The sequence below is a fragment of the Mobula birostris genome, chromosome 10, assembly GCF_030028105.1.
Source record: "Mobula birostris isolate sMobBir1 chromosome 10, sMobBir1.hap1, whole genome shotgun sequence".
NCBI lineage: Eukaryota > Metazoa > Chordata > Chondrichthyes > Myliobatiformes > Myliobatidae > Mobula > Mobula birostris.
The window spans coordinates 70,914,466-70,941,239 of record NC_092379.1 but is presented as its reverse complement, the minus strand read 5'-3'; the positions used below and the strand labels follow the sequence as shown (position 1 = coordinate 70,941,239).

General features: G+C 42.7%; 1 long non-coding RNA gene across 1 annotated transcript in view; it reads left to right on the top strand.

The window, feature by feature from the left end:
* The first annotated feature begins 15,449 nt into the window (after positions 1-15,449).
* LOC140204534 (uncharacterized) overlaps positions 15,450-26,774 on the top strand; it is a 32,176-nt gene continuing 20,851 nt past the window's right edge. Inside the window, exon 1 of the long non-coding RNA XR_011887663.1 lies at positions 15,450-17,440. This is a non-coding gene — a long non-coding RNA (uncharacterized lncRNA). The remainder of the gene's footprint in view (positions 17,441-26,774) is intronic.

The window sequence follows — 26,774 nt, the reverse complement described above, 5'->3', positions numbered from 1 at the left end:
CAGCTTCAAGTTCCTCGGCATCCAGATCACCAAGAACCTCACATGGTCTGTATACAGCAGCTGTGTGGTGAAAAAGGCACAACAGCGCCTCTTTCACCTCAGACGGTTGAGGAAGTTTGGTACGGGCCCCCAGATGCTAAGAACTTTCTACAGGGGCACAACTGAGAGCATCCTAACTAGCTGCATCACTGCCTGCTATGGGAACTGTACCTCCCTTAATCGTAGGATTCTGCAGAAAGTGGTGTGGACAGCCCAATGCATCTGTAGTTGTGAACTTCCCATGATTCAGGACATTTACAAAGGCAGGTGTGTAAAAAGTGCCCCAGGGATCATTGGGAACACGAGTCACCCCAACCACAATCTATTCCAGCTGCTACCATCCAGGAAACAGTACCTCAGCATAAAAGCCAAGACCAACAGGCCCCGGGACAGCTTCTTCCACCAGGCCATCAGACTGATGAACTCACACTGACTTGAGTGTAATTCTACATTACATTGACTATTCTATTTATTAAAAATTACTATAAATTGCAAATGGCACATTTAGACGGAGACGTAACATAAAGATTTTTACTCCTCGTGTATATGAAGGATGTAAGAAATAAAGTCAATTCAATAAAGTGCTGTCCTATTCAATCTTCCAATATAACTCAGATCCTCCAGACCTGTAAACTTTCTCTGTACTCTTTCAACCTTATTTATATCTTTGCTGTATATAAATGACTCAAGCTGCACACAGAATTCCAAATTAGGTCTCTTTAATGTCGTATGCAACTGTAACATAACATTCCATCTCCGGTACTCAATACATTGATTTATGAAGGCCAATGTGCCAAAAGCTTTCTTTACGACCCTATCTACATTTGACACCATTTTCAATGAATTATTGCACCTGCATTCCCAGATCCTTCTGTTCTATTGCACTCCTCAGTACCCTACCTCTCATAGTGTAAATCCTACCCTGGTTGGTCCTACCAAAGTGCAACACCTCACACTTGTCTGCATTAAATTCCATCTGCCATTTTTCAAGGTGGTCCAGATCCTACTGTAAGCTCTGATAGTCTTCTTTGCTGTCCACTACACCCCCAATTTTGGTGTCAACCACAAATTTGCTGATCCAGTTATCTACATTAACATCCAGATTATTGATATAGACGGCACACAAAGGACCCGGCACTGCTCCCTGTGGCACACCACTAGTCACAGGCCTCCTGTCAAAGGGGCAACCATCTATTATCGCTCTCTGGCTTCTCCCACAAAGCAAATGTTGAATCCAATTTACTACCACATCCTGAATGCCACTGATTGAACCTTCTGTGCAGGAACTTGTCAAATGCCTTGCTAAGGTCCATGCCTTGTCTTTCTGGTAACTTCCTTGAAAAACTCTACAAGACTGGTTCGATATAACTTACCATACATGAAGCCATGTTGACTATCCCTGATCAGCCCCAGTCTATCCAAATACTCATATATCAAGTCCCTTAGAGTACTGTCCAATAACTCACGAGCCTATAATTTCCTGGTTTATTCTTAAAGCCTTTCTTAAACAGAGGAACATTAACTATCCTCTGTACCTAACCTGTCGCTAAAAATGGTTTAATGATCTCTGCCAGGGCCCCAGCAATTTCTGCACTTGTCTCCCACCGGGTCCAAGGGAACACCTTGTCAGGCCTTGGGGATTTATCCACCCTAATTTACCTTAAGACAGTAAACACCTCCTCCTCTGCAATCTGTATAGAGTCTATGACCTTGCTGCTGCTTTGCCTCATTTCCAGAGACTCTGCGTCCATCTGAGTAAATACAGATGTAAAAAATTCCATTTACGATCACCTCATCTCTTTTGGCTCCATGCATACAATACCATTCTGATCTTCCAGAGAACCAGTTATGTCCCTTGAAATCCTTTCACTCTTAACATATCTGTATCATCCCTTAGGACTCTCCTTTACCTTGTCTCTCACACCGTCTTTTAGCCTTCCTGATTTCTTTCTTAAGTATTCTTTTTCATTACATAAATACCTCATTTGTTCCAACCTTTCTATACCTGTTCTGTACCTCCTTTTGTCCCCTTAACCGGGACCTCAATACCTCCTGAAAACCAAGGTTCCGTACACTTGTTATCTTCACCTTTTATTCTGACAGACACATACAAGCTTTTACTCCCAAAATTTTACTTTTGAAGGCCTCACCAAGTACACCTTTGCCAGAAAACAGCCTCATTTTGTGGAATGACTGAAACAGATGAGTCACTAACCAATTCTATTTAAATAAATTTGCTGTTCACTTCTGGTGTAAGCAATATTTCTTGTACAGTATCTTGTTAGTTTTCACATTATAATTTGCTGACAATACAACCATTGTTGGTAGAATCTCAGGTGGTGACGAGAGGGCATACAGGAGTGAGATATACCAACTAGTGGAGTGGTGTCACAGCAACAACCTGGCACTCAGTGTCAGTAAGATGAAAGAGCTGATTGTGGACTTCAGGAAGGGTAAGACGAAGAAACACATACCAATCCTCATAGAGGGATCAGAAGTGGAGAGAGTGAGCAGCTTCAAGTTCCTGGATGTCAAGATCTCTGAGGATTTAACCTCGTCCCAACATATCGATGTAGTTATAAAGAAGGCAAGACAGCAGCTATACTTTATTAGGAGTTTGAGGAGATTTGGCATGTCAACAAATACACTCAAAAACTTCTCTCGTTGTACCGTGGAGAGCATTCTGACAGGCTGCATCACTGTCTGGTATGGGGGGGAGGGGCTACTGCACAGGACCGAAAGAAGCTGCAGAAGGTTGTAATTCTAGTCAGCTCCATCTTGGGTACTAGCCTACAAAGTACCCAGGACATCTTCAGGGAGCGGTGTCTCAGAAAGGCAGCGTCCATTATTAAGGACCTCCAGCACCCAGGGCATGGCCTTTTCTCACTGTTACCGTCAGGTAGGAGATACAGAAGCCTGAAGACACACACTCGGCAATTCAGGAACAGCTTCTTCCCCTCTGCCATCCGATTCCTAAATGAACATTGAAACTTTGGACACTACTTCACTTTTTTTAATATACAGTGTTACTGTTTTTGTACTTAAAAATCTATCCAATATATGTAATTGATTTACTTGTTATTTATTATTATTATTTTTCTCTCTGCTAGATTATGTATTGCATGAACTGCTGCTGCTAAGTTAATGAATTTCACGTCACATGCTGGGGATAATAAACGTGATTCTGATTAATCTCAAGGCCTCGCAGTCCTTTGTCACTTTTATCATTATCAGAGTTTTCATAAATAACATGCAGATTAATGCTCTTTTTGAAACTAATTTGACTTTTATCTCTTCACTGAGTAGTCCATTTATTTTTGTCTGCTGACATGCTCTTTGATTTTTTTAAATTTTAATTTTTATTGAACACAAACAAAAACACTAAACACATGCTAACAAAGCAAGGGAATCACACATAAGCAGCAGCTAATATATATAACTAGTAACTTTAAGTATACAAATAAAAAAGAAAATCTACTCCAAATACTGTTGGACAGAAGGAACTATATCTAAAAGGAGTCACAAAACAAAAACATTTACAGAAATAACCCGAAATGTTGATAAATTTGTACAGTCTTTACAGCTTTCAGGTTATAGGAAGTTTTCAGAATATTAATGTATAGTTTGAAGTCTGATGTAAAAGTTATAAATGAAGGTTTCTTATTGCTTATTTGCATTTATGGATATAAAATTTGCTGTAAATTAACAGAAGATTTATGATAAAGAAATGATCCCTATGAGATTTGGTATTATTAGTAAACCCAAATAAAACATTTTCAAAACAAAAAGTAAAATCCACATTAATATATTGATCTATAAATTGACAAACAACAACCCAAATGTTATAACATATTCACAATCCCAAAACAGATGAAATAAATTCTCTGGATACAAACCACAAAAAGAAGAGTTAGTTTCAATATCAGAATTACACCTTGTCAAATAAACATTGGTTGGATAATATCTATGTATAATTTTAGATGAAATTTCTTTAATTTTATTCCTCAATAAAAGTTTATTAAATAAGCCCCAAATACTCCTCCACCTCAGATTTCCCAAACGACTATTCCAAAAACTAACAGCCGTAGGAATAGAAGTAATGACTTTTTGAAACAAACTTCGAATACCTCTATTATTTTTTTTAAAAGACAGAGGAAAACAAATCTTTCCTACAGCTGTACTAGATGGATCCAAGCTGGGTAATTCAACTACCGAATATGATGTATTTCTAAACAACATAATTACACCAGAGGGAATTGCATCCATAACAACAGCAAATTCTTTTGGAGTCACAGAAAATTCAAAGGTGGATAAAAACTCAGTATAACTTAATAAGGTACCGCTTGAATTAAATAACCGTTTAACTAACAAAATATTATTATCAAACCAACCTTTATAAAACAAAGATTTATTCTTATAAGTTATGTTGTGGTTATTCCAGATAAAGTAACTATGAGGAGAGAAATCGTGTTTGTAAATCAAAGACCAAAACAAAAGCATCTGTTTATGAAACTGAGATAAACGGAGAGGAACTTTGTCTATTTTGTAATTACATAAAAGAAAAAATTTCAATACACCAACCTGGGAAAAGACAAAAGAAGGAATACAATTCCATATAGAAATAAGATTATGTAAAAATTGTTTAATCCAATTAATTTTAAAAGTATTATTAAGACTGTTAAAGTCAAGAAAATTTAGACCCCCCCATGTCATAACTATTCATGACAGCAGATTTTTTTTAATATAATGACTTTGTTTTTCCATAAGAAGTTAAACAACATGGTATCTATCAATTTACAGATTTTTTAAATTGATGTATAAGGGGAGAGTTATATATAGAAACATAGAAACATAGAAAATAGGTGCAGGAGTAGGCCATTCGGCCCTTCGAGCCTGCACCGCCATTTATTATGATCATGGCTGATCATCCAACTCAGAACCCCGCCCCAGCCTTCCCTCCATACCCCCTAACCCCCGTAGCCACAAGGGCCATATCTAACTCCCTCTTAAATATGGCCAATGAACTGGCCTCAACTGTTTCCTGTGCCAGAGAATTCCACAGATTCACCACTCTCTGTGTGAAGAAGTTTTTCCTAATCTCAGTCCTAAAAGGCTTCCCCTCTATCCTCAAACTGTGACCCCTCGTTCTGGACTTCCCCAACATCGGGAACAATCTTCCTGCATCTAGCCTGTCCAATCCCTTTCGGATCTTATACGTTTCAATCAGATCCCCCCTCAATCTTCTAAATTCCAACGAGTACAAGCCCAGTTCATCCAGTCTTTCTTCATATGAAAGTCCTGCCATCCCAGGAATCAATCTGGTGAACCTTCTCTGTACTCCCTCTATGGCAAGGATGTCTTTCCTCAGATTAGGGGACCAAAACTGCACACAATACTCCAGGTGTGGTCTCACCAAGGCCTTGTACAACTGCAGTAGTACCTCCCTGCTCCTGTACTCAAATCCTCTCGCTATAAATGCCAGCATACCATTCGCCTTTTTCACCGCCTGCTGTACCTGCATGCCCACTTTCAATGACTGGTGTATAATGACACCCAGGTCTCGTTGCACCTCCCCTTTTCCCAATCGGCCACCATTCAGATAATAATCTGTTTTCCTATTTTTGCCACCAAAGTGGATAACTTCACATTTATCCACATTAAATTGCATCTGCCATGAATTTGCCCACTCACCCAACCTATCCAAGTCACCCTGCATCCTCTTAGCATCCTCCTCACAGCTAACACTGCCACCCAGCTTCGTGTCATCCGCAAACTTGGAGATGCTGCATTTAATTCCCTCATCCAAGTCATTAATATATATTGCAAACAACTGGGGTCCCAGCATTGAGCCTTGCGGTACCCCACTAGTCACCGCCTGCCATTCTGAAAAGGTCCCGTTTATTCCCACTGTTTGCTTCCTGTCTGCTAACCAACTCTCCACCCACACCAATACCTTACCCCCAATACCGTGTGCTTTAAGTTTGCACACTAATCTCCTGTGTGTGACCTTGTCAAAAGCCTTCTGAAAATCCAAATATACCACATCTGCCTTACAAAGCAAAACCCAGCCTTTCAAAGGTAAGTCCCTTTAAAGCCACTGGTTTAATCTTTTTTGGTTTTATCTATAAGAGGTTGAAAATTATCCACACACCTTAAGCATTCTTTTTTATCAATAGTTATCCCCAAATATGTGACTTTGTCTTTTACTGGAATATTATTAATTATAGATTGAGTGCAACCTTTAAGAGGAAACAATTCACATTTGTGAATATTTAAAAAGAGGCCTGAGGCTTTAGAAAAAACAGAAATACAATTTAAAGCCAATGAAATTTCAGAAACATCATTTAAGAAAAGAGTCATATCATCTGCATCCTGACTGATCAGAAAATTGGAATTTGCACAGGAAATGCCTTTTAGAGGACTAGACTTGATGGAATAGGTGAGTAGGTGAGCACATAAAAGGAATAGATAAGGTGTGATAGGACAACCTTGTCTCACCACCACCCCCCATTCACATCACACCTCGGTGAAGTCCCCAACTTCAACTTTATAGAACTATTAGTGTTTGTGGACAAAGCCTTAACAGCCTGACAAAATAATGGACCAAATCCAAATTTACCAAGAGCAGAGAAAATACACTGATGCACAATAGTATCAAAAGCTTTGTAGAAATCTAAAAACAGTACAAAACTATTATTTTAAACAAGATGAGAATCATCAATAAGATCGAAAACTAATCTGACATTTATGAGATATGACCATCCTTCATGAAACCTGACTGTGTTTTATCAATAATAAATGGTAAAACTACTTTCATTCTGTTAGCAAAGATTTGGGCCAGAATTTTATAATCACTATTGAGAAGGCAAATAGAACACCAATTGTCGATAAATAATTTATCTTTTCTTGGTTTAGGTATTAAAGTAATAAGGCCCTGTGTTAAAGAAGTAGGAAGAAATTCTTTATCAGTACAATCTAAAAACAATTTTAGTAAAAAGGGAGCTAAGGTGTCAGAAAACATCTTATAAAATTCTGCAGTCAGACCGTCCACACCCGGCGACTCATTTTTTTAAAATTTGAAATGGCAGCCTTAACCTCTCCCAGGATAATAAGTGCATCACACAGGTCTTTCTCATCATTGGACAGGTTCCTAAGAATATTAATATCATTTATGAAATGTAGTGTAGATGCTTCACAATATTTGGAGCTATACAACTTACTGTAAAAAGCAGAACAATATTTTGCTATTTTTTAGAGTCCTCTGTAATCACACCCATCTGTAAGCTGATGAATGGAAGTGAATTGGGCACGCTGCTTTTCTAAAAGAAAGAAATAAGCTGTACTTTGTTCACCCTCTTCCAGTCATTGTTTTCTAGATCTCACATACGCACCTTCTGCCTTTATAAGATAAAAATGGTTTAACCTATCCTTTAACAAAGCCAGCTCCTCTTTATCTCTCCATGAAAGGTTATCTGGAAACAATTCACGTAAATTTGCAAACTTTGAGATCAATAATTGTTCTTCCAATTTTCTTTTCTTTACTAAATCATGCTCTTTGTACATGTCCTAATTTGAGTCATTGAAAATGAGTGCATAGGTTGTGGGATCAGTTCAGTGTTGGGTTGGTAGATGTTCACGCCATCAGGTCCAAGGCTACCCAGACAGAATATGAGGTGTTGGAGGGAGGAGAAGATGGCGGCACGAGGGCAGTGCACGCAGCCACCTCGGTGGTGATGTTTGTTATCTGTCAAGTAGGGGACTGTGCACAATCCTGATTTGATGGAGGTGGATGTGAGAGCACAGAGGAACATCTGGAAAACTTCTGAAATGCCTGCTTCGCTGCCTCTGCTACTGTGTGGTAACTGGAATCTCCGAAGCAGAAGGCCCCGAAATCCTCGACCAGGGCGAGGTCGAAGGCGCTCGGGAGGCTGGTCGGAAGCTCGAAGTTTTCGGATGGATGGACTCAGTGTCAGCTGCTTCCAAGGCATCAGCAAGTTGACGGTGCCTGGAGGTTTATGGCAGGGAGTTTCTCCCTTTTGCCGCCTGCTATTGGGGACTCGGGGACTTTTGAGACTTTTTTTTTTACTGTGCCCATGGTTTGTTTTTCATCGAATTATGGTATTGCTTTGCACTGCTGTAACTATATGTTATAATTACGTGGTTCTGTCAGTGTTAGTCTTTGGTCTGTCCTGTTTTCTGTTATATCACTCCGGAGAAACATTGTATCATTTCTTAATGCATGTATGCATTTCTAAATGACAATAAAAAGAGGACTGAGTGTTCTCATAATCTAATCCATCCTGTGGGTGGCCTCATTGTGGCAAAAGAGGAGGCCATGGGCCAACGTGTGGGAATGAGAATGAGGATAGAAATTAAAATGGTTGGCCACTGGGAAATCTTGCTTTTTGCAGATGGATCGGAGGTGCTCAACATAGCAGACCTCCAATTTCCATCTGGTATCACCAGTGTAGAGGTGGCTGCATCGGGAGACTGGATACAGTAGACAACCACTACAGATGTGCAGGTGAAGTGCTGGCTCACCTGGAAGGACTGTTTGGGGCCCTGAATGGAGGTGGGTGGGCAGCGTAGCATTTCTTTCACTTGTAGGGATATGTGCCAGGACGGAGAGTAACAGAGAGAGACAAGTGGACAAGGGAGGAGGCAGCTATCCCTGTGGAAAGCGGAGATTGAAGTAAAGGTGTTGTGTATTTAATATTTCAGTAACATTTGAGTAATATTGTATTTGCACAATAGTTGTCCATCTTTGTTCGTGTGCAGTCTTTCATTGATTCTATTGTGTTTCTATGTATTTACTGTGAATGCCCACAAGAAAATGAATCTCAGGGTGGTAGATGTTGACGTATACATACTTGGATACTAAGTTTAGCTTGAACTTTGAACAATAGTATGTAGATGCTGCCTGAGTTCCTCCAGCATTTTCTGTGTTGTTCTACTGTTCACTCTTGTAATACTGACATATTCTAGGTAATTCCCTGAAACTACTGGCACACCATTCCCAGTGACCTCAGATAAAAACTGGAATGGTCCCAGAGCTGCCCCTGTAAATACTGACACACACTGAGAGCCCTCTGTGACCTCTTGAAAATACTAACACTCTCAGGGACCCTATGCAATTAGTGACACACTTCAGCTAAATCTACTATATATAATGACACATTCCAAAAACCTCCAATAAATACGGACACACATCAAGGTGCCCATGAAAACTGACACATTTTGGGTGACCCCTGTAAATAGTGACATTGTTCCAGGACTGACGAAGGGTCTCGGCCTGAAACGTCGACTGTACCTCTTCCTAGAAATGCTGCCTGGCCGGCTGCGTTCACCAGCAACTTTGATGTGTGCAGGCTGATGAAATAATCTGTTTTGCCCCCAGTTTATAAACTATCTTCTGAAACAATCCCGACATAAAATTACTACCTTGATCTGATTGTATTTCCTTAGGCAACCCAAAATAAGTGAAGAATTTTATAAGAGCCTTTGTCACAGTTTTAGCTGTTATATTCCTAAGAGGTACAGCCTCTGGAAACCTAGGCGCTGTGCACATAATAGTTAACAAATATTAATGTCCAGTTTTAGTCTTTGGCAAAGGACCTACACAGTCTACAATGATTTTTGAGAACGGTGCACCAAATACTGGAATTGGTTGCAGTGGGGCCACTGGAGTAACCCGATTAGGTTTACCCACAAATTGACATGTATGACACGTTCTACAAAATGTCACCACATCTTTTCTTAAACTAGGCCAATAAAAATGTTTAGAAGTTTTGTTCTTAGTTTTCTTTACACCTAAATGACCACCCAAAGGAATACTATGAGCCATAGTTAAAATCTCATTTCGGTAAATTTCAGGAACTACTACCTGATGATTAACTTCCCATTCCTCACTAGCAGGAATTGTAGGCGATCTCCACTTTCTCATTAATACCTCCTTTTCAAAATAATATCCAGCTGGTACTTTTTCAATTTCACTATCTGGAAGAGGTTGTTCTTTTAACTTAACTATCTCAGGATCCCTACCTTGCTCTGCTATCATCTCCTTCCCAGATAAAGACAAACCTTCCTGGTCAGACTTACCACCAAAATCCTGATCAAATAATGTAGGTAAGAAAGTTTCTGATACATCCTCAAAATTCAAATCTTGATTTGAACTGTCATGGGTAACAACCTCATCCTGTACATCAGTCTTTTTAGTCATAGCTCTTGTTACAACACGGGAAGAATCTGTGTTAGAATCTCCCTGTGGTTCCTCAGAATTAGGATTTATTGTCAAATGCACTTCAGGAAAAACTTGTCCACCTGCTAAATCATTCCCTAACAAAAGAGAAACATCATTCACAGGTAACCTAGATTGTAGCCCTACTTTAACAACCCCTGTAACTAATCCTGACCTTAAATTTACTGTATGTAAATGTACTGGCATAAGGGCACTCCCAACTCCTCTTATATAATTTACCTCACCAATGTCAGACTCATCAATAAACTTGAGCACACTGTCTAATATGAGTGATTGAGAAGCTCCAGTATCTCTAAGTATTCTTATTGGTACTGAATTGGATCCTTCTTTCCAGGATACAAATCCTTCTGTTATAAAATTTTCATATCCCTTCTTAACTTGGTCAGACTCTGACACATCTTCATTAGTATTTCCTAAACCCTGGGAACTTACAGGTGTTTCAATATGCTGCTCACAAGCATCTGGGACTACTTCTTTCTCTTTCCTTTTCAATCGAAAGCAGTTAGCTACTACATGTCCAAGTTTCTTACAATAATTACAAATAATACCAAAATGTCTTTCCTTCACATGTCTCCCTTCATCCTTACTTTTCTCACTAACTTCAGATTTAATTTCTGGTTTACCTTGACTCTCTGTGCTATTTTTCCTTTCAAAAATTCTACCTGGAGAAAATTTATTCTTATGAATTAAAGCACATTCATCAGCTAATTTAGCAGTCTCTTGCAATGTAGCAGTGTCCTTTTCATTTAAGTATGCTCTCACTTCAACAGGAATGCTTCTTTTAAATTCCACCAGTAAAATCAACTCTTTTAATTTATTATACTCCCCATTCACAGTTTTAGAGGAAACCCATCTCTCAAAACACACAGATTTCTCATAGGCAAATTCCACGCAGGTTTTTTCCACAGAGTTCTTCAAATTTTTGAATCTTTCTCTATATGCTTCCGGAACCAACTCATATGCCTTTAATATATGCTGTTTAACAATATCATAATCCAGTGCCTGCTCAGCATTTAAAGCTGTATAAACTTGTTGTGCCTTGCCTTTAATTACACTTTGTAACATCACTGGCCATTGGTCTTTCGGCCACTTTAAACTCAGAGCAACAGTTTCGAAATGCTGCAAATATTTGTCCACTTCTGCTTTACTAAATGGAGGAGCCAAAATAACCTCATGACAAGCAATAAGCTGTTTCTTAGAACCAGAAGACTGATTTGCCATCCTTAATTTCTCCATCTCAAACTCAAATTTCCTCTGGTTTTCAGCTTGTCTTTCTTCAAATTCCCTTTTTTTATGCTGCTGGAAAAAGGTACATCAACACATCCAGCAAAAATTGCCAGTCCAGCACTACTGTACCTTGCAACAGAACATAACACTCCGTTTTAAATATGAAACTGCATCATAAAAACAAATACGCAACAGAAACGGAGACACAGACGCACGTTCTAGCTGGAAAACTAAAAACTAACTGCGTCTGTCTGTATCTTGTTTTATGGCGGTTGGCATCCAGCTTAATGGTGCATTACCGCCACCCTCTGCTCCGGAATGTGCACTAGACATACATTCTAAATCCCTTCACCCAATCACACACACACACACACAAACCTACACTTCACCCTCCCATCTTTGACCATCCTAGTATCCTATTCCTGTTTATTCGTCATATTCTATAAAAAACCCCTGTACCCCTTAAAAACGCTAAAAATACCCGGACTTGTGCTCTCTCACCCATTCCCAGCAACTCTTTTAATGTGAATTCCTGCATCCCCAACTCCCTTAATTTATTTCTCACCATCTCTCTCTGTTTCCCATACTTCCTGCAACACAAAACTACATGTTCTACTGACTCCTCTTCCTGACATTCCTCACACAATCCTGTCTGGTGTTTCCCTATCATTTTCAATGTTTTGTTTAATGCACAATGCCCCAGCCTTAACCTAGTCCATACAATTTCCTCTCTTCTGTTTCCATTACCTACCCTAGTAACTGCAACACTCTTTTGTATCCCTTTCTCCTCTCTGTCCCATCTTTCTTGCCACATTCGGTTGACTTTTTCCCAGATTACACACTTAACCTCTGCTTTACTGATACTAATGTGCATTTCCACATTTTCTTTCTTTAACGCCCTCTTTGCCAACTCATCCACCCTCTCATTCCCCTTCACCCCTACATGTGCTGGAACCCATAGAAATTTTACCTAACCTCCCTGATTTGCAATCCTTGTAACTAACTGAAGGACTTCATAAAGTACATCTTGCCGACTGTTTGTGTGAAAAGACCTTAAACTTGCTAGAACGGAGGATGAATCTGAACATACCAATGCTTTGGCTTGTCTGGCTTTCTGCACCCATTGCAACGCAACCAACACTGCCAGCATCTCCACTGTAAACACCCCTAACTTATTAGATGTTCTTCTGCTGATTCCAATTTCTTTTGCTGGTATTACCACCCCAAACCCTGTCACTCCTGTTGCAGGTTCCTTCGCACCATCCATATAAATGTGAGTATAATCACTATACTTTTCCAACACATGACAGTTAAATGTATTTACCAAATCTGTTTTATATCTTTCTTTCCTTTTTACCTCTAACAAATGCCAGTCTGTGTCAGGCCATACAAGCTTCCATGGAGCTACAACCGGATAAACTACTGAAGGACTTATCCTCAGATCAAACACTCCACATTCGCAATATCATTCCCTACCCGACTAAAGGTATCCCTCTGAAACCTCCCATTTTCCCAGCACTCCTGCAACACGCCTTTAGTAGGGTGAGAATCATTGTGCCCCTGCAAGTTAGCCCAGTAGTTTGCCATCAGTTGCATCCTTCTTAGTTCCAAAGGCATTATTCCCATTTCTACCTGTAGGGCTGACACTGGTGACGTTTTAAAAGCCCTACTGCACACTCTCAAGGCCTGAGCCTGAATCACATCCAGTTTCCTTATAAGAGACCTAGCTGCTGATCCATATACTATATTTCCATAATCCAATACAGATCTTACTAAAGCCACATACATTCTCTTCAAAGCTGAACAACTTGCTCCCCATTCCCTACCAGTCAAACATCTCATCACATTTATTACTTTTTTTACATTTCTCCTCAACTTTCCTGATATGGTCTGCCCATGTTAATTGTGAATCAAATATAACTCCCAGAAATTTAAATGATGCAACCCTTTCTAATTCAACCCCATACATCCTTAACTTCTTCCCTACCTCAACCCTTTTCTGGTAAAAAAATACAGTTTGAGTTTTGTCTACTGAAAGTCTACATCCCCAATCATAACCCCACTCCACCACTTCATCAATTGCTTCTTGTAGTTTCCTGATTATATGGTCCATGTTCCTGCCTGTTTTCCACAAGGCCCCATCATCCGCAAACAGTGACCTACCTATATCCACTGGTACCTTTGTGAAGACATCATTGATCATAATCATGAAAAGTAATGGGCTAATCACACTACCTTGAGGTGTGCCATTTTCCACTATGTACTGTTTTGATAATTCTGATCCAATCCAAACTTGAATTTTTCTACCAAACAAAAAATCTTTAATCCAATTAAAAACTCTCCCACCAACCCCCATCTTGTGCAGTTTAATTAATAATCCTTCCTTCCACATCATATCATAGGCTTTTTCAATGTCAAAGAACACTGCCACTACTGACTCTCTATTTGCCTGGGCCTTCCTTATTTCAGTCTCTAACATAATCACTGAGTCCATGGAATTCCTTCCCTTTCTAAAACCACTCTGATAACTTGCCAGCATTCCCCTTTTCTCAAGCTCATATGATAACCTTTCTGTTATCATCCTTTCCATTATCTTACATATACTTGATGTTAATGCAATTGGTCTGTAGCTAGTGGGTTTTGACAGATCCTTGCCAGGCTTCCTTATTGGAATTACTACTGCTTCTTTCCATGCACTTGCTAATCTTCCCTCCTCCCACACTCTGTTATAAAAATGCAGCAACTTCAAGAGTGCTCCTTCTCCTAGATTTTTTAGCATCACAGAGCATATCAGATCTTTCCCTGGGGAGGTTGGTCTCGATCTCTTTATTGCGCTCAGCATTTCTGCTAATGTAAATGGATCATCAATTATATCATCTGTTCCTTCCCTCCTGCTTAACACACCTGGGTGTTGGCTCATTATTCTTTCCCTTCTTCTTCTCAACTAACTGCGTCATCTGAGGTCTTCCCTTATATAGCGGTGGTGCACATGTCATCACGTGACCTCACATCGGCGGGAAAACTACATCAGGTGACCTCCAAAAGACCGTTACATTATTCTCAAGAAAAAATCACAGATCTCCTTGAGGTATGTAACACCCCGTCAAATACTGACACACTCCTGGGACCTTCAGTCAGTACTGGCACACAATGGGGTGACTCTGTGAATACCGACAAACTGCTGGATACTGACACACTGTGAACATTGACCACTCTCCCACGGCTACCCGGTAAGATACTGGCACAAGCCCGGTGGTGCCTTGGAAATGCTGGCACATTCTAGCTGATCCCCGATGAAGTGATTCCCGGGGACGCTGCGAAAATAGGGACACGTGATATAAAATGCTTCCGTAAAGCTGAATATAACGACAGCAAGTCAATGGGATATTCTGGGTTGCATAACGACACTGAAATGATTTATATGTCAGTGCCTCTTAAATGTGATGATTGCATCTGATTCTGGAACCTCCTGTGGCAGTACTTCAGATATCAAACACTCCCACTGTTCAGGTCCCCTTTAAATCTCCTTCCTCCCGCATTAAAGCAATCCCCCCAGTTACACTGAAAGCCCGTCGCCTGCAACAAGATCCCACCCTCCCTCACTCTCTCCGCTTTCCAGAGGTCCAGAGGGATCTCTCTCTACGTAACTCCCATGCCCACTGATCTCCCCGACCCTGTCCCTGCGAACAGGACAAGGGCTACACAAGTGAGGACAGAGTTTCAGTTCCGACGTCGGGGTAATCCTCCCCACATGCTTCGCCGGAACGGTGACCTTCTTCCCACAATGCCCTGCAGCGAGGCTCCACTCGCCACTATACCCAAGCATAGCGACCTTCTCCCCACAATTCCCTGGAACGTTGACCCTCTCTCCACAACTCCCATGGAACGGAGGACCTCTCCCCACAATCCCTTTGTAAAATGTGACCTTCTCCCCACAATGCCCGGGCAGCACTACTCGCTCGCCGATGTTTATCATCTTCTCCCCAAACCGAACTAACAAGGTAAAATAGGAAAACAATTTCCAGCCAGAGAGTCTCGTCCTTCCCATTGGCCCACCCTTTCCAATCTGATCGACGGAATGTTAACCATTTTAGATATCCATGACAACGTGCTACGAACAGAGGTGAATTGAGGTTGTGCCGGTAAAACTTTGTCACGGTTGGAGAACGAACTGGCGCATCGAAGGCAATCACCTTGATGTCGAAGTGTAAGCTCATGCAGGATTCCAAAGGCCCAGAGAGTTGCTCCTTGTTGCTCGGGAACCTTCTAAGAAATGTAGTGGAACATGACTTCATGTATTGTCTGTAAATGAAAGAATTGAAGAGACTTTGCATAATGTATTCTTGTAGTTTTCTAAAAACTTATGAATGAAGTTTATTGTAAAAAAATTGGAAGGTGCTGGGGATATAACAAGAATCGGCTGGAGGGGATTGTGAATAACTGAGAAGAGGTACAATCTGCTCTCAGAGCTGCCGGACTTGGTGCAGGTATGGCCTTTTCCTTACTCCTTTGCCTCAGTAATCACCTGGGATGCTTTCCAGTTGATCTGGGGGTCCAGGATGGATTGAGCCTGATGGGGCATGCTGCACAAGTCCCCAAAGAATAGAGGCAAAAGTATATCCAATATTGCCCTCATCCTGATGACCCCCGCTTGTGTGTGGATCCAAAACATGTGGGCACCAAGTGCCAGTGCCTGTCTCTGGTGTTGTGGAAGGTAAACCTTGGCCCTTCTACCGTGCTACATCCCAGCCTGCTGCATCACCTTCCCTTTGTAGATGAATACTTCCATCTGTCCACCGTACAGTGGTCAGTGTGCAGCATCCTACAGTTAACAGTGGCACAGGGAGACTATTGATACAGTGGACTGGTTTCCTGAGCAGAGTATCCAAACCAGCTTTCAAAATGCTCCATGGCCAGAAACTCACTGATGAATACCAAGACTTTGCTTGTTTGGCTGTGAGTGGCCTCCTGCGGTCAGATCCTTCCTGTACAGACAACAGATCACCCTACTATAAACGGAATGTGACAGAGCTATGGCGTTTTCCCCCTCTCTTCCCTTGTCTGTGTTCTGAGTAAATCGAATGCAATAGTCCAAATATGGCCCAACCAGAGTTTTATAAAGATGCAACATATATTCAAGATTCAAGTACATTTATTATCAAAGTATGTATAAATTGTACAACCTTTCAGTTTTGTCTGCTTGCAGGAAAACAAAGCAAGAAACTTGAAAGAACCCAATTAAAGAAAAAAATATAAAATAGAAATAAAAGATCAACACTCGATGCGTAAGAGAAAGCAAAGAAAAAATCATTCAAACAATTGAAGCGAACAGCAGCATTCTGAACCAAAATTGAGTCCTTAGATTGGACTCCGGAGTAGGCCCAAAGCCTCGGTTCTCAGTTCATCATAATAGCAGGCAAGGAGCGCAGCAGTTGGCCCTGTCTTCATAGCCTCAGCGCCATGGAGAATGAGCGAAATAGGCTCTCATCCCGACCGACACCCTCTCTTTTCAATCTATGGGCCGGTGATTAACAATGGAACAGTGAAGGGCTCAGACACCCTGGAGAGAGGACTGAAGATTGTGGAGAGCAAGCAAAATTGGCTCTCCCCTCTGGTCTGGGCTGATGTTTAAATTGCGTAAACAACATAAGGCACCTCACACCAGGACCCGGACAATGATGCAAAGGAGGAGCCTGGGCTAAGACCACGCTGCCCAGTGACTCACTCCGGGCCCAGATTTCGTCATTCAGCCCGAAGCCACTCTCAACTTCTTCAATCAGCTTGGTGCCAGAGCGATCCTACCTCACACCCGGGCCAGTTGTCGGAGCATTGAAATCAAATCTCCTCTGCCTGGGTCCCGATTTCTCCTTTTGGCACCTGGTGTGATCCAGCCTTGCACCCAGGCCAGCTGTACAGGTATGGGAACTCCATCTACAATGATTCATCCCCCGAACTGGCCTCGCCATCACTCGCCCCTTCACTGTTTGCGGCAATAATTTAACACAATTTACCCTGGGAAAGATATTTTTAGTGACGTTTTTATTCAGACTTCTAGCTTTTCGACTACCAGGAAGCTGTCACACATGGTCAGTAACGCCAACTTAACCGGAAGCCAATAATTCCTGACATACTCAGTGCTTCCACCGATAAAGGCAAACTTCCCATATGTTTTCTTTACCACTCTATCGACTTGTACGACCACTTTTAGGGACTTGGACATGTGATCCATCTTTACATCACTGAAGTTAAAGGTCCTACCATAAGCTGTGACTTCCCTCTACATTTCATCTCGCAAAGAGTGGCACTATTAAAATCTATCTGCCTTTTCCCTGGTCTCTAAATGATCTATACCACACTGTATCCTTTACCAACCTACATGATCCACAAGGCTGCAAACTTCGTGTCATCTACAGACTTACTAACCCACCAATCCACCTTCTCATCCAAGTCATTTTGAGGTTTCAGTGAGGATCCCTATGGTACATGACTAGCTAGGACCCTGAGCCACGGACCACTACCCTCTTCTAGTGAATATACTATTTCTGAATCCAAGCAGACAAGTAACCAAAATCCCATGCCTCTTAATAATCTGTATAAACCTATTATGAGAGACCTTGTCAAAGGGGGGAACGTCGACTCAGACCATGAGAGGCCTGTGTCGGGCATTTTCATGCCTTACAAGGCGTAGATTGGAAGTCTGTGTGGGGCTCCACTCCTCGCACAGACTCTAGAGCAATGTGTGATTAAGTGCCTTGCTCAAGGACACAAACACGCTGCCACAGCTGAGGCTCGAACCAGCGACCTTGAGATCACTAGACGAACGTCTTAACCACTTGGCCACATGCCCAACACAAAGGTCTTAAAATATTACATGCAGAGAGCATCACCCTTCATCAATCACGTTGATGATCTACGGATCTGCCTATTTGTATGACAGAAAGGACACATATGGTGCAGCCTCCCAGAAATTCCTGTTCTGTATCACAGCATCTTCAACAACAGCAAGAGGGGGGGTGGGGGGGGGTTCTCGACCGACCATTGACCCCAGAGATGGCTGATTCCATCCATCCCTTAGACTTGAATAAATCCCCCGTAAGGCATGGCCTACAGGTTGCGTTGTACTCAGCTCTATGTGATGGATGGTCCTAAATTCCTGGCCGTGTACATCGCTACACTGCTGGCTGTCAGCATGTCAGAATCCATGAAGTAAGGTATCTTCACTCTCATCAAGAAGATAGGGGAGAGGATGACCTCAGGAACTGGAAACCCATCTCACTGTTGAATATAGTTTATAAGATCGTGTCCAAGGTCATTGCTATCTGGCTCAAAACTATTCTGAACAGGTTAACTCCCCAACCAAACTGGTGCTGTATTTGGCAGCCTTGCGCTGCTCGGAGATACCATAGCCTACATGCAAGACAGAGAGTTGATACCTTCCTAACCACCTTGCACCAGGATTGTCTGAATATCTCAAATGTACATGATGGATGTGTTCTCCAAAATGGGTTTTGGAGAGGAAATCAGGAATTAAATCTGTAGAGCAGCCCAAATCAATGGGTGGGAACCTGATAACTTCCTCCTCAATTGATGATAATTTCCTCATCAATTGACAACTTCCTTCGCAATTGATAATTTCCTCATCAATTGATAACTTCCTCAATTGATGATAACTTCCTCCTCAACTGATGATAATTTCCTCTTCATTCTGGACTAAGGCAGGGTTTGTTCAGATCCATCGTCACTTCACTAACTGATCAGTATCGGCAACCATTCTGGGTTGTCATTGGGGGAACAGTGAAATCAGGCACTTCAGCAACAGGCCCTCTTGATCTAATGACCCTTTCAGCATCAGGTCTGACTGCATGAAGGTGCTGGGGATCTGGTTCAGAGCGGCTGATGAATGTAACACGAATTGGCCAGAGTGGACAAGAAAAGTTAAGCAATAGAAACCATAGAAAAACTACAGCACAGAAACAGGCCTTTTGGCCCTTCTTGGCTGTGCCGAATCATTTTCTGCCTAGTCCCACTGACCTGCACAATAATTGAGACTGTGAAAGGTGCACCTTCTCAATATCTGATCGTAAGGTGTGAGGTGTTCTTGGGCTATGGTACTTGATGCAGGCGTGGCCTAAACACCACTCCTCCTTTCAAAATCACTCGTACCATCTTCTGGTTCATCTAGGCATCCAAGAAGGAATGAGTCGGATGGTTGCTGATGAACAACTTTGTGGAGAATAGGGCAATAATGTAGCCACCATTGCCCACGTTCTGATGTGTGTCTGTGTGTGGATCTGAAGTAGATAGGCACCAAGTTCATTATGTGCTTGGGTACTACTGTACCTTTACCAGGTGTTGCGAAGAATGGATCTGGCCCCGTTGCTGTGCAACATCCCAGTCAGCTGGATGTGGTCCTTCATGGAAAAGTTCTTCCAAGCAATCCCCTCTGATCAGAAGCCCATCAGGCAGTGGTCAGCATGGAAATGGCAGGAAAGGGACATGATGAATGCTGTCAGGGGGATTTTCTAAAGCAGACTGTCCAAATCATCTGCAAAGCTTCTCAGTTGCCAAAACTCACAGACAAGCACCAATGTCTGACTTGGCTGGTCAGAACCTTCCTGAACAGTTGTAATATCACTCAATGATTGCATTGAGGAGACCGTCACCCACTTTACAGAGTGTGGAAAAGGAAGAAGGGATCCTTGTCTTGGTTGATCCTGAGCAGCTATGTAACAGAGGACTCTGATTAACATACTGTTCCCAAGGACACACATATAGACAGCATCAAGAGCTGCTGGAAGGTCATCTGCTCAGTTACAGATGCTCTTTGGTCTGCCTGAAACCTGTTTGTCTTCCAGTACATGATGTCAATAAGGGAATGACGCTTACTGGCGTAGCCCAGGCTGTACGAGGACATGCAGAGGGATGCACTGAAGCCAATGCAAAGGCTCTGTGGGATCCTTATTGACAGAATCTGGACATGGAAGGTGTGAGTAGAAAGGGTCTATCACCCCAAGGGGCCACATGTGTCACCAGTGCTGTGGACAATAATGTGTTAACACTACCAAATGTACTGACCCAGTGACATGGACATGTGAAGACTTTTGCACTGCATGTTTTCTTTCTGTACGCTATTTAACTATGAATAAAGTTTAATTTTCAAAATATTTTTGAAAAAGAAAAAAATGATCACCTCAGGGGTCACATCAATTGCAATATTTTTTTGTAAAAAGCTGTTAATTCTGCTGACTACTGACAAAATAGCACCATTCTGACATGTTGGTCCACGGACTCCTCTTGTGCCAAGATGAGACCATCCTCAGGGTGGAGGAGCAACACCTTATATTCTGTCTGGGTAGCTGCCAACCTGATGGCATGAACATTGACTTCTCCTTTCAGTAAACACATTTTTTCCCTCCCACACCCCTCGTTTTCTATTGCCCTCTAAGGCCTCTAACTTCTCACCTGCTTATCACCCCCCTGGATCTCGTCCTCCTTCCTTTTATCCTATGGTCCACTCTTCTCTCCTATCAGATTCCTTCCTCTCTAGTCCTTTACCTTTCCCACCCACCTAACTTCACCCGTCACTTTTTAGTCATCCTCCTTCCCTTCCTCCCACCTTTTTATTCTGTCATCTTCCCCCTTCCTTTCCCGTCCTGATGAAGGGTCTCGGCTGAAACATCGACTGTTTATTCATTTCCATTGCTACTGCCTGACCTGCTGAGTTCCTACAGCAATTTGTGTGTGTTGCTTTAGATTTCCAGTACCTGTAGACTTTCCCGTGTTTAAGAATGTAACGGGCTTTGCGCTGTTCATTCTATTGAGAAAGAGGAAAACATGTTTTTTAAATCAGTTTGTTCTTATCTGAATTGGGGATTATATATTAAATTGAATTTGGAACAGGGACATGGAGTAGGAGTTCCATCTGTGTCACATGTTGACTTGGTACTGTAGTGCCTGAAGGATCGGTGCACCTCTTCCCAGGAGATTATGAACAAGTTAAGGAACAAACTCACTTTCATTGATTTTTTCACTGCTAAGCTGTTCTGTATTCAGCGAAGCTCTTTCTACAGTAACTGTTGTTGCTGCTCAACTTCCATAGCCACGTTGCTCAGTGGCCTCTTTCTCTGATTTCAAAGGTTTTATAAGGAGATGCTGCAATGTCAGAGAATATTGACACCACTTGCACTGAGGGGCTGCGGAGTCTGTTGAACCTGTCGGTGCTTTGGGTTGAACAGTAGTTTTTGACAGATTCTAGATCATGGTCTCTGGGGCGTTTGCGTTTGCTGTTGCTTCCATGGCGGGTGGTGGGGGTTGATGCTTTGCTGCTGCCTGTACTGGGGAAGGGTTGGCGGGGAGGGGCTTTGAGGTTCTAACATTTTCTATCATTCATTCTTTGTTTGAATGAACAGCACAGGATGGCCTGTGGTTAAGGAATGACCATTGATTAGGGTGGCGTCACGAGGTGTATCTGCAGAGACAGGTGGAAGCCTGGCTATCTCTGCGATTGCAAAGGGATAGTTGGAGCTTCCATGCCTGAGGCTGATAGACTTGTGGGAGACTGGCACTGATGCAGAGAAACACAATGCAATTGGATGACAGAATAGACTCTATAACTCTGCTCATGCTCTGCTCACAGTCCTCTTACCCTGATCCCCCGGAGGTGCAGCACCTCCTGAGCACTGCGAGCAAAAGTGAGTCCTTTGTCTGGGGTGGGTGAGAGTGACTGAGGCAGAGCCAGAGGGAAGAGAGATGAGAGCAGGAAGGATGTAAAATGGGAGAGAGCTAAGCTGTTAAAACGAGCATTACTGTAGGCTGCAGAATTCTCCAATGACGAATAACTTGCTCTTTCTTCGTGTCTTGATAGATTTGCTTTTTATTGCCACCTGTGCCAAGATACAATTTTACATTCCATCCATTCATTCATCAGATCAGTACAGGGAAAGGCAATAAGAGAATGCAGAATAAACTGCTGGAATTACAGAGAAAATGCAGTGCAGGCAGACAATAAGATAAAATGATGAACTGAGGTCAGGATATAACTGTGTCGGGTCCAGCTCTTTGTGACACGATGTTGTACAGATATAACTGTCAGGTCCAGCTCTTTGTGACACGATGTTGTACGGATATAACTGTGTTGGGTCCAGCTCTTTGTAACACGATGTCATAGGGATATAACTGTGTCGGGTCCAGCTCTTTGTAACACGATGTCATAGGGATATAACTGTGATGGGTCCAGCTCTTTGTGATATGATGTCATAGGGATATAACTGTGTCGGGTCCAGCTCTTTTTGACACGATGTCGTAGGGATATAACTGTGTCGGGTCCAGCTCTTTGTGACACGATGTCCTAGGGATATAACTGTGTCAGGTACAGCTCTTCGTGACACGATGTCGTAGGGATATAACTGTGTCGGGTCCAGCTCTTTGTGATATGATGTGATAGGGATATAACTGTGTCGGGTCCAGCTCTTTGTGACACAATGTCGTAGGGATATAACTGTGTCGGGTCCAGCTCTTTGTAACACGATGTCATAGGGATATAACTGTGACGGGTCCAGCTCTTTGTGATACGATGTCATAGGGATATAACTGTGTCGGGTCCAGCTCTTTGTGACACGATGTCCTAGGGATATAACTGTGTCGGGTCCAGTTCTTCGTGACACGATGTCGTAGGGATATAACTGTGTCGGGTCCAGCTCTTTGTGATATGATGTGATAGGGATGTAACTGTGTCGGGTCCAGCTCTTTGTGACACGATGTCCTAGGGATATAACTGTGTCGGGTCCAGCTCTTTTTGACACGATGTCGTAGGATATAACTGTGTCGGGTCCAGCTCTTTGTGACACGATGTCCTAGGGATATAACTGTGTCAGGTACAGCTCTTCGTGACACGATGTCGTAGGGATATAACTGTGTCGGGTCCAGCTCTTTGTGATATGATGTGATAGGGATATAACTGTGTCGGGTCCAGCTCTTTGTGACACGATGTCCTAGGGATATAACTGTGTCGGGTCCAGCTCTTTGTAACACGATGTCATAGGGACATAACTGTGTCAGGTCCAGCTCTTTGTGACACGACGTCGTACGGATATAACTATGTTGGGACCAGCTCTTTGTGACATGATGTCGTAGGGATATAACTGTGTTGGGTCCAGCTCTTTGTGACACGATGTCGTAGGGATATAACTGTGTCGGGTCCAGCTGTTTGTGACACGACGTCATAGGGATATAACTGTGTCGGGTCCAGCTCTTTGTAACACGATGTCATAGGGATATAACTGTGTCAGGTCCAGCTCTTTGTGACACGACGTCGTACGGATATAACTATGTTGGGACCAGCTCTTTGTAACATGATGTCGTAGGGATATAACTGTGTCGGGTCCAGCTCTTTTTGACACGATGTCGTAGGGATATAACTGTGTCGGGTCCAGCTCTTTGTGACACGATGTCATACGGATATAACTGTGTCGGGTCCAGCTCGTTGTGACACGATGTCGTAGGGATATAACTGTGTCGGGTCCAGCTCTTTGTAACATGTTGTCGTAGAGATATAACTGTGTCGGGTCCAGCTCTTTGTGACACCATGTCGTAGGGGTATAACTGTGTCGGGTCCAGCTCTTTGTGACACGACGTTGTATGGATATAACTGTGTCGGGTCCAGCTCTTCATGACACGATGTCGTGGGGATATAACTGTGTTGGGTCCATCTCTTTGTGACACAATGTCGTATGGATATAACTGTGCTGGGACTAGCTCTTTGTGACACAATGTCGTAGGGATATAACTGTGTTGGGACTAGCTCTTTGTGACACAATGTCGTACGGATATAACTGCTGGGACTAGCTCTTTGTGACACAATGTCGTACGGATGTAACTGTGCTGGGACTAGCTCTTTGTGACACAATGTCGTACGGATATAACTGTGCTGGGACCAGCTCTTCATGACACGATGTCGTGGGGATATAACTGTGCTGGGACTAGCTCTTTGTGACACGATGTCATACGGATATAACTGTGCTGGGACTAGCTCTTTGTGACACGATGTCGTGGGGATATAACTGTGCTGGGACCAGCTCTTTGTGACACAATGTCGTGGGGATATAACTGTGCTGGGACCGGCTCTTTGTGACACAATGTCGTAGGGATATAACTGTGTTGGGACTAGCTCTTTGTGACACAATGTCGTAGGGATATAACTGTGCTGGGACTAGCTCTTTGTGACACAATGTCGTAGGGATATAACTGTGCTGGGACTAGCTCTTTGTGACACAATGTCGTACGGATATAACTGTGCTGGGACTAGCTCTTTGTGACACAATGTCGTAGGGATATAACTGTGCTGGGACTAGCTCTTTGTGACACAATGTCGTACGGATATAACTGTGCTGGGACTAGCTCTTTGTGACACAATGTCGTACGGATATAACTGCTGGGACTAGCTCTTTGTGACACAATGTTGTAGGGATATAACTGTGCTGGGACCAGCTCTTTGTGACACAATGTTGTAGGAATGTAACTGTGTCAGGTCCTGCTCTTTGTGACACAATGTCGTAGGGATGTAACAGCTCTTTGTGCTGCCGTCCCTTTTCCCTTTTCCTTATCTTTATTTATTCTTACCTGCTCATCACCCCCCCAGTGCGCCAGTCTGTTCATCAAGCAGACCTCTCAATGTTTAATATGCCAAGTGATGTTGGGTCCGCCCGTAGCTGTCTGTACGTGGCAACACAAGTCGACAGGATGGCACAGTGTCCTGAGTGCTGCTGGCCTCTGCGGTTCGTCATAGAACATTGACCTTTCAGATTTCTCAAGCACCTGTATTTACTAACTGTTATCTTAACTACAGCCATTAAGCTCCTGTGTTTTCGGTTTAGTCTTGTCAAGTTATTTGTGACTGGTGCATGTTTCCCACATTCGATGATTATTTAAAGGAGTCTCTAGTTAGCCCTTTAGTGCAGTCTTACTGTGTTATAGAGGATGATTTGTCTCGCAGTGTTGCTCAGTCGGCCCTCCGAGGCTCTGCTGGTACACCTAGCCCTAACTTCTTGTCTCATCTCTTCATGGAGTCTTTGCCATTCCTCTGCTCCTGGGCTGAGTCATTGATAGAACCCCCGCCCCATGACAGAGAGAATCTACCATTCCTCTGCACTAGGGTCTGGTCCTACGACCGTGCATAAGAACATAAGAAATTAGAGCAGGAATAGGCCATCTGGCACGTTGAGCCTGCTCCACCTTTCAATAAGATCATGGCTGATGTGGACATGGACTCGTCTCCACCTACCTGCCTTTTCCCCATAACCCTCAATTCCCCTACTCTGCAAAAATCTATCCAACCTTGTCTTAAATATATTTACTGAGGTATCCTCCACTGCTTCATTGGGCAGAGAATTCCACAGATTCACCACCCTCTGGGAAAAGCAGTTTCTGCTCATCTCCATCCTAAATCTACTCTCCCGAATCTTGAAGCTATGTCTCCTAGTTCTTGTCTCACTTACCAATGGAAACAACTTTCCTACCTCTACCTTATCTATCCCTTTCATGTTTCTATAAGATCTCCTCTCATTCTTCTGAATTCCGGCGAGTACAGTCCCAGGTGACTCAATCTCTCCTCATAGTCTAGCTCCCTCATGTCTGGAATCAGCCTGGTGAACCTCCTCTGTACCACCTCCAAAGCCAGTACATCCTTCCTCAAGTAAGGAGACCAGGACTGCAGCGCAGTATTCCAGATGCGGCCTCACCAGTACTCTGTACAGTTGCAGCATAACCTCCCTGCTCTTAAATTCAACCCCTCTAGCAATGAAGGCCAACATTTCATTTGCCTTCTTGATAGCCTGCTGCACCTGCAGACCAACCTTTTGTGATTCATGCACAAGCACTCCCAAGTACCTTTGCACAGCAGCATAATGCAATCTTTTATCATTTAAATAATACTCTAATCTTTCCTTTTTCCTTCCAAAGTGGATGACCTTGCATTTACCAACATTGTACTCCATCTGCCAGACCCTTTCCTACTCACTTAACCTATCCATATCTCTCAGCAGACTCTCCATATCTTCTGCACAGTTTGCTTTTCCACTCAATTTAATGTCATCAGCAAACTTAGATTCACTACACTCGGTCCCCTCTGCCAGATCGTTAAGATATATCGTGAACAGTTGCGGGCGTAGCACTGACCCCCTGCAACACACCGCTCAACAGTGATTGACAACCAGAGAAACACCCATGTATCCCAACTCTCTGCTTTCTATTAGTT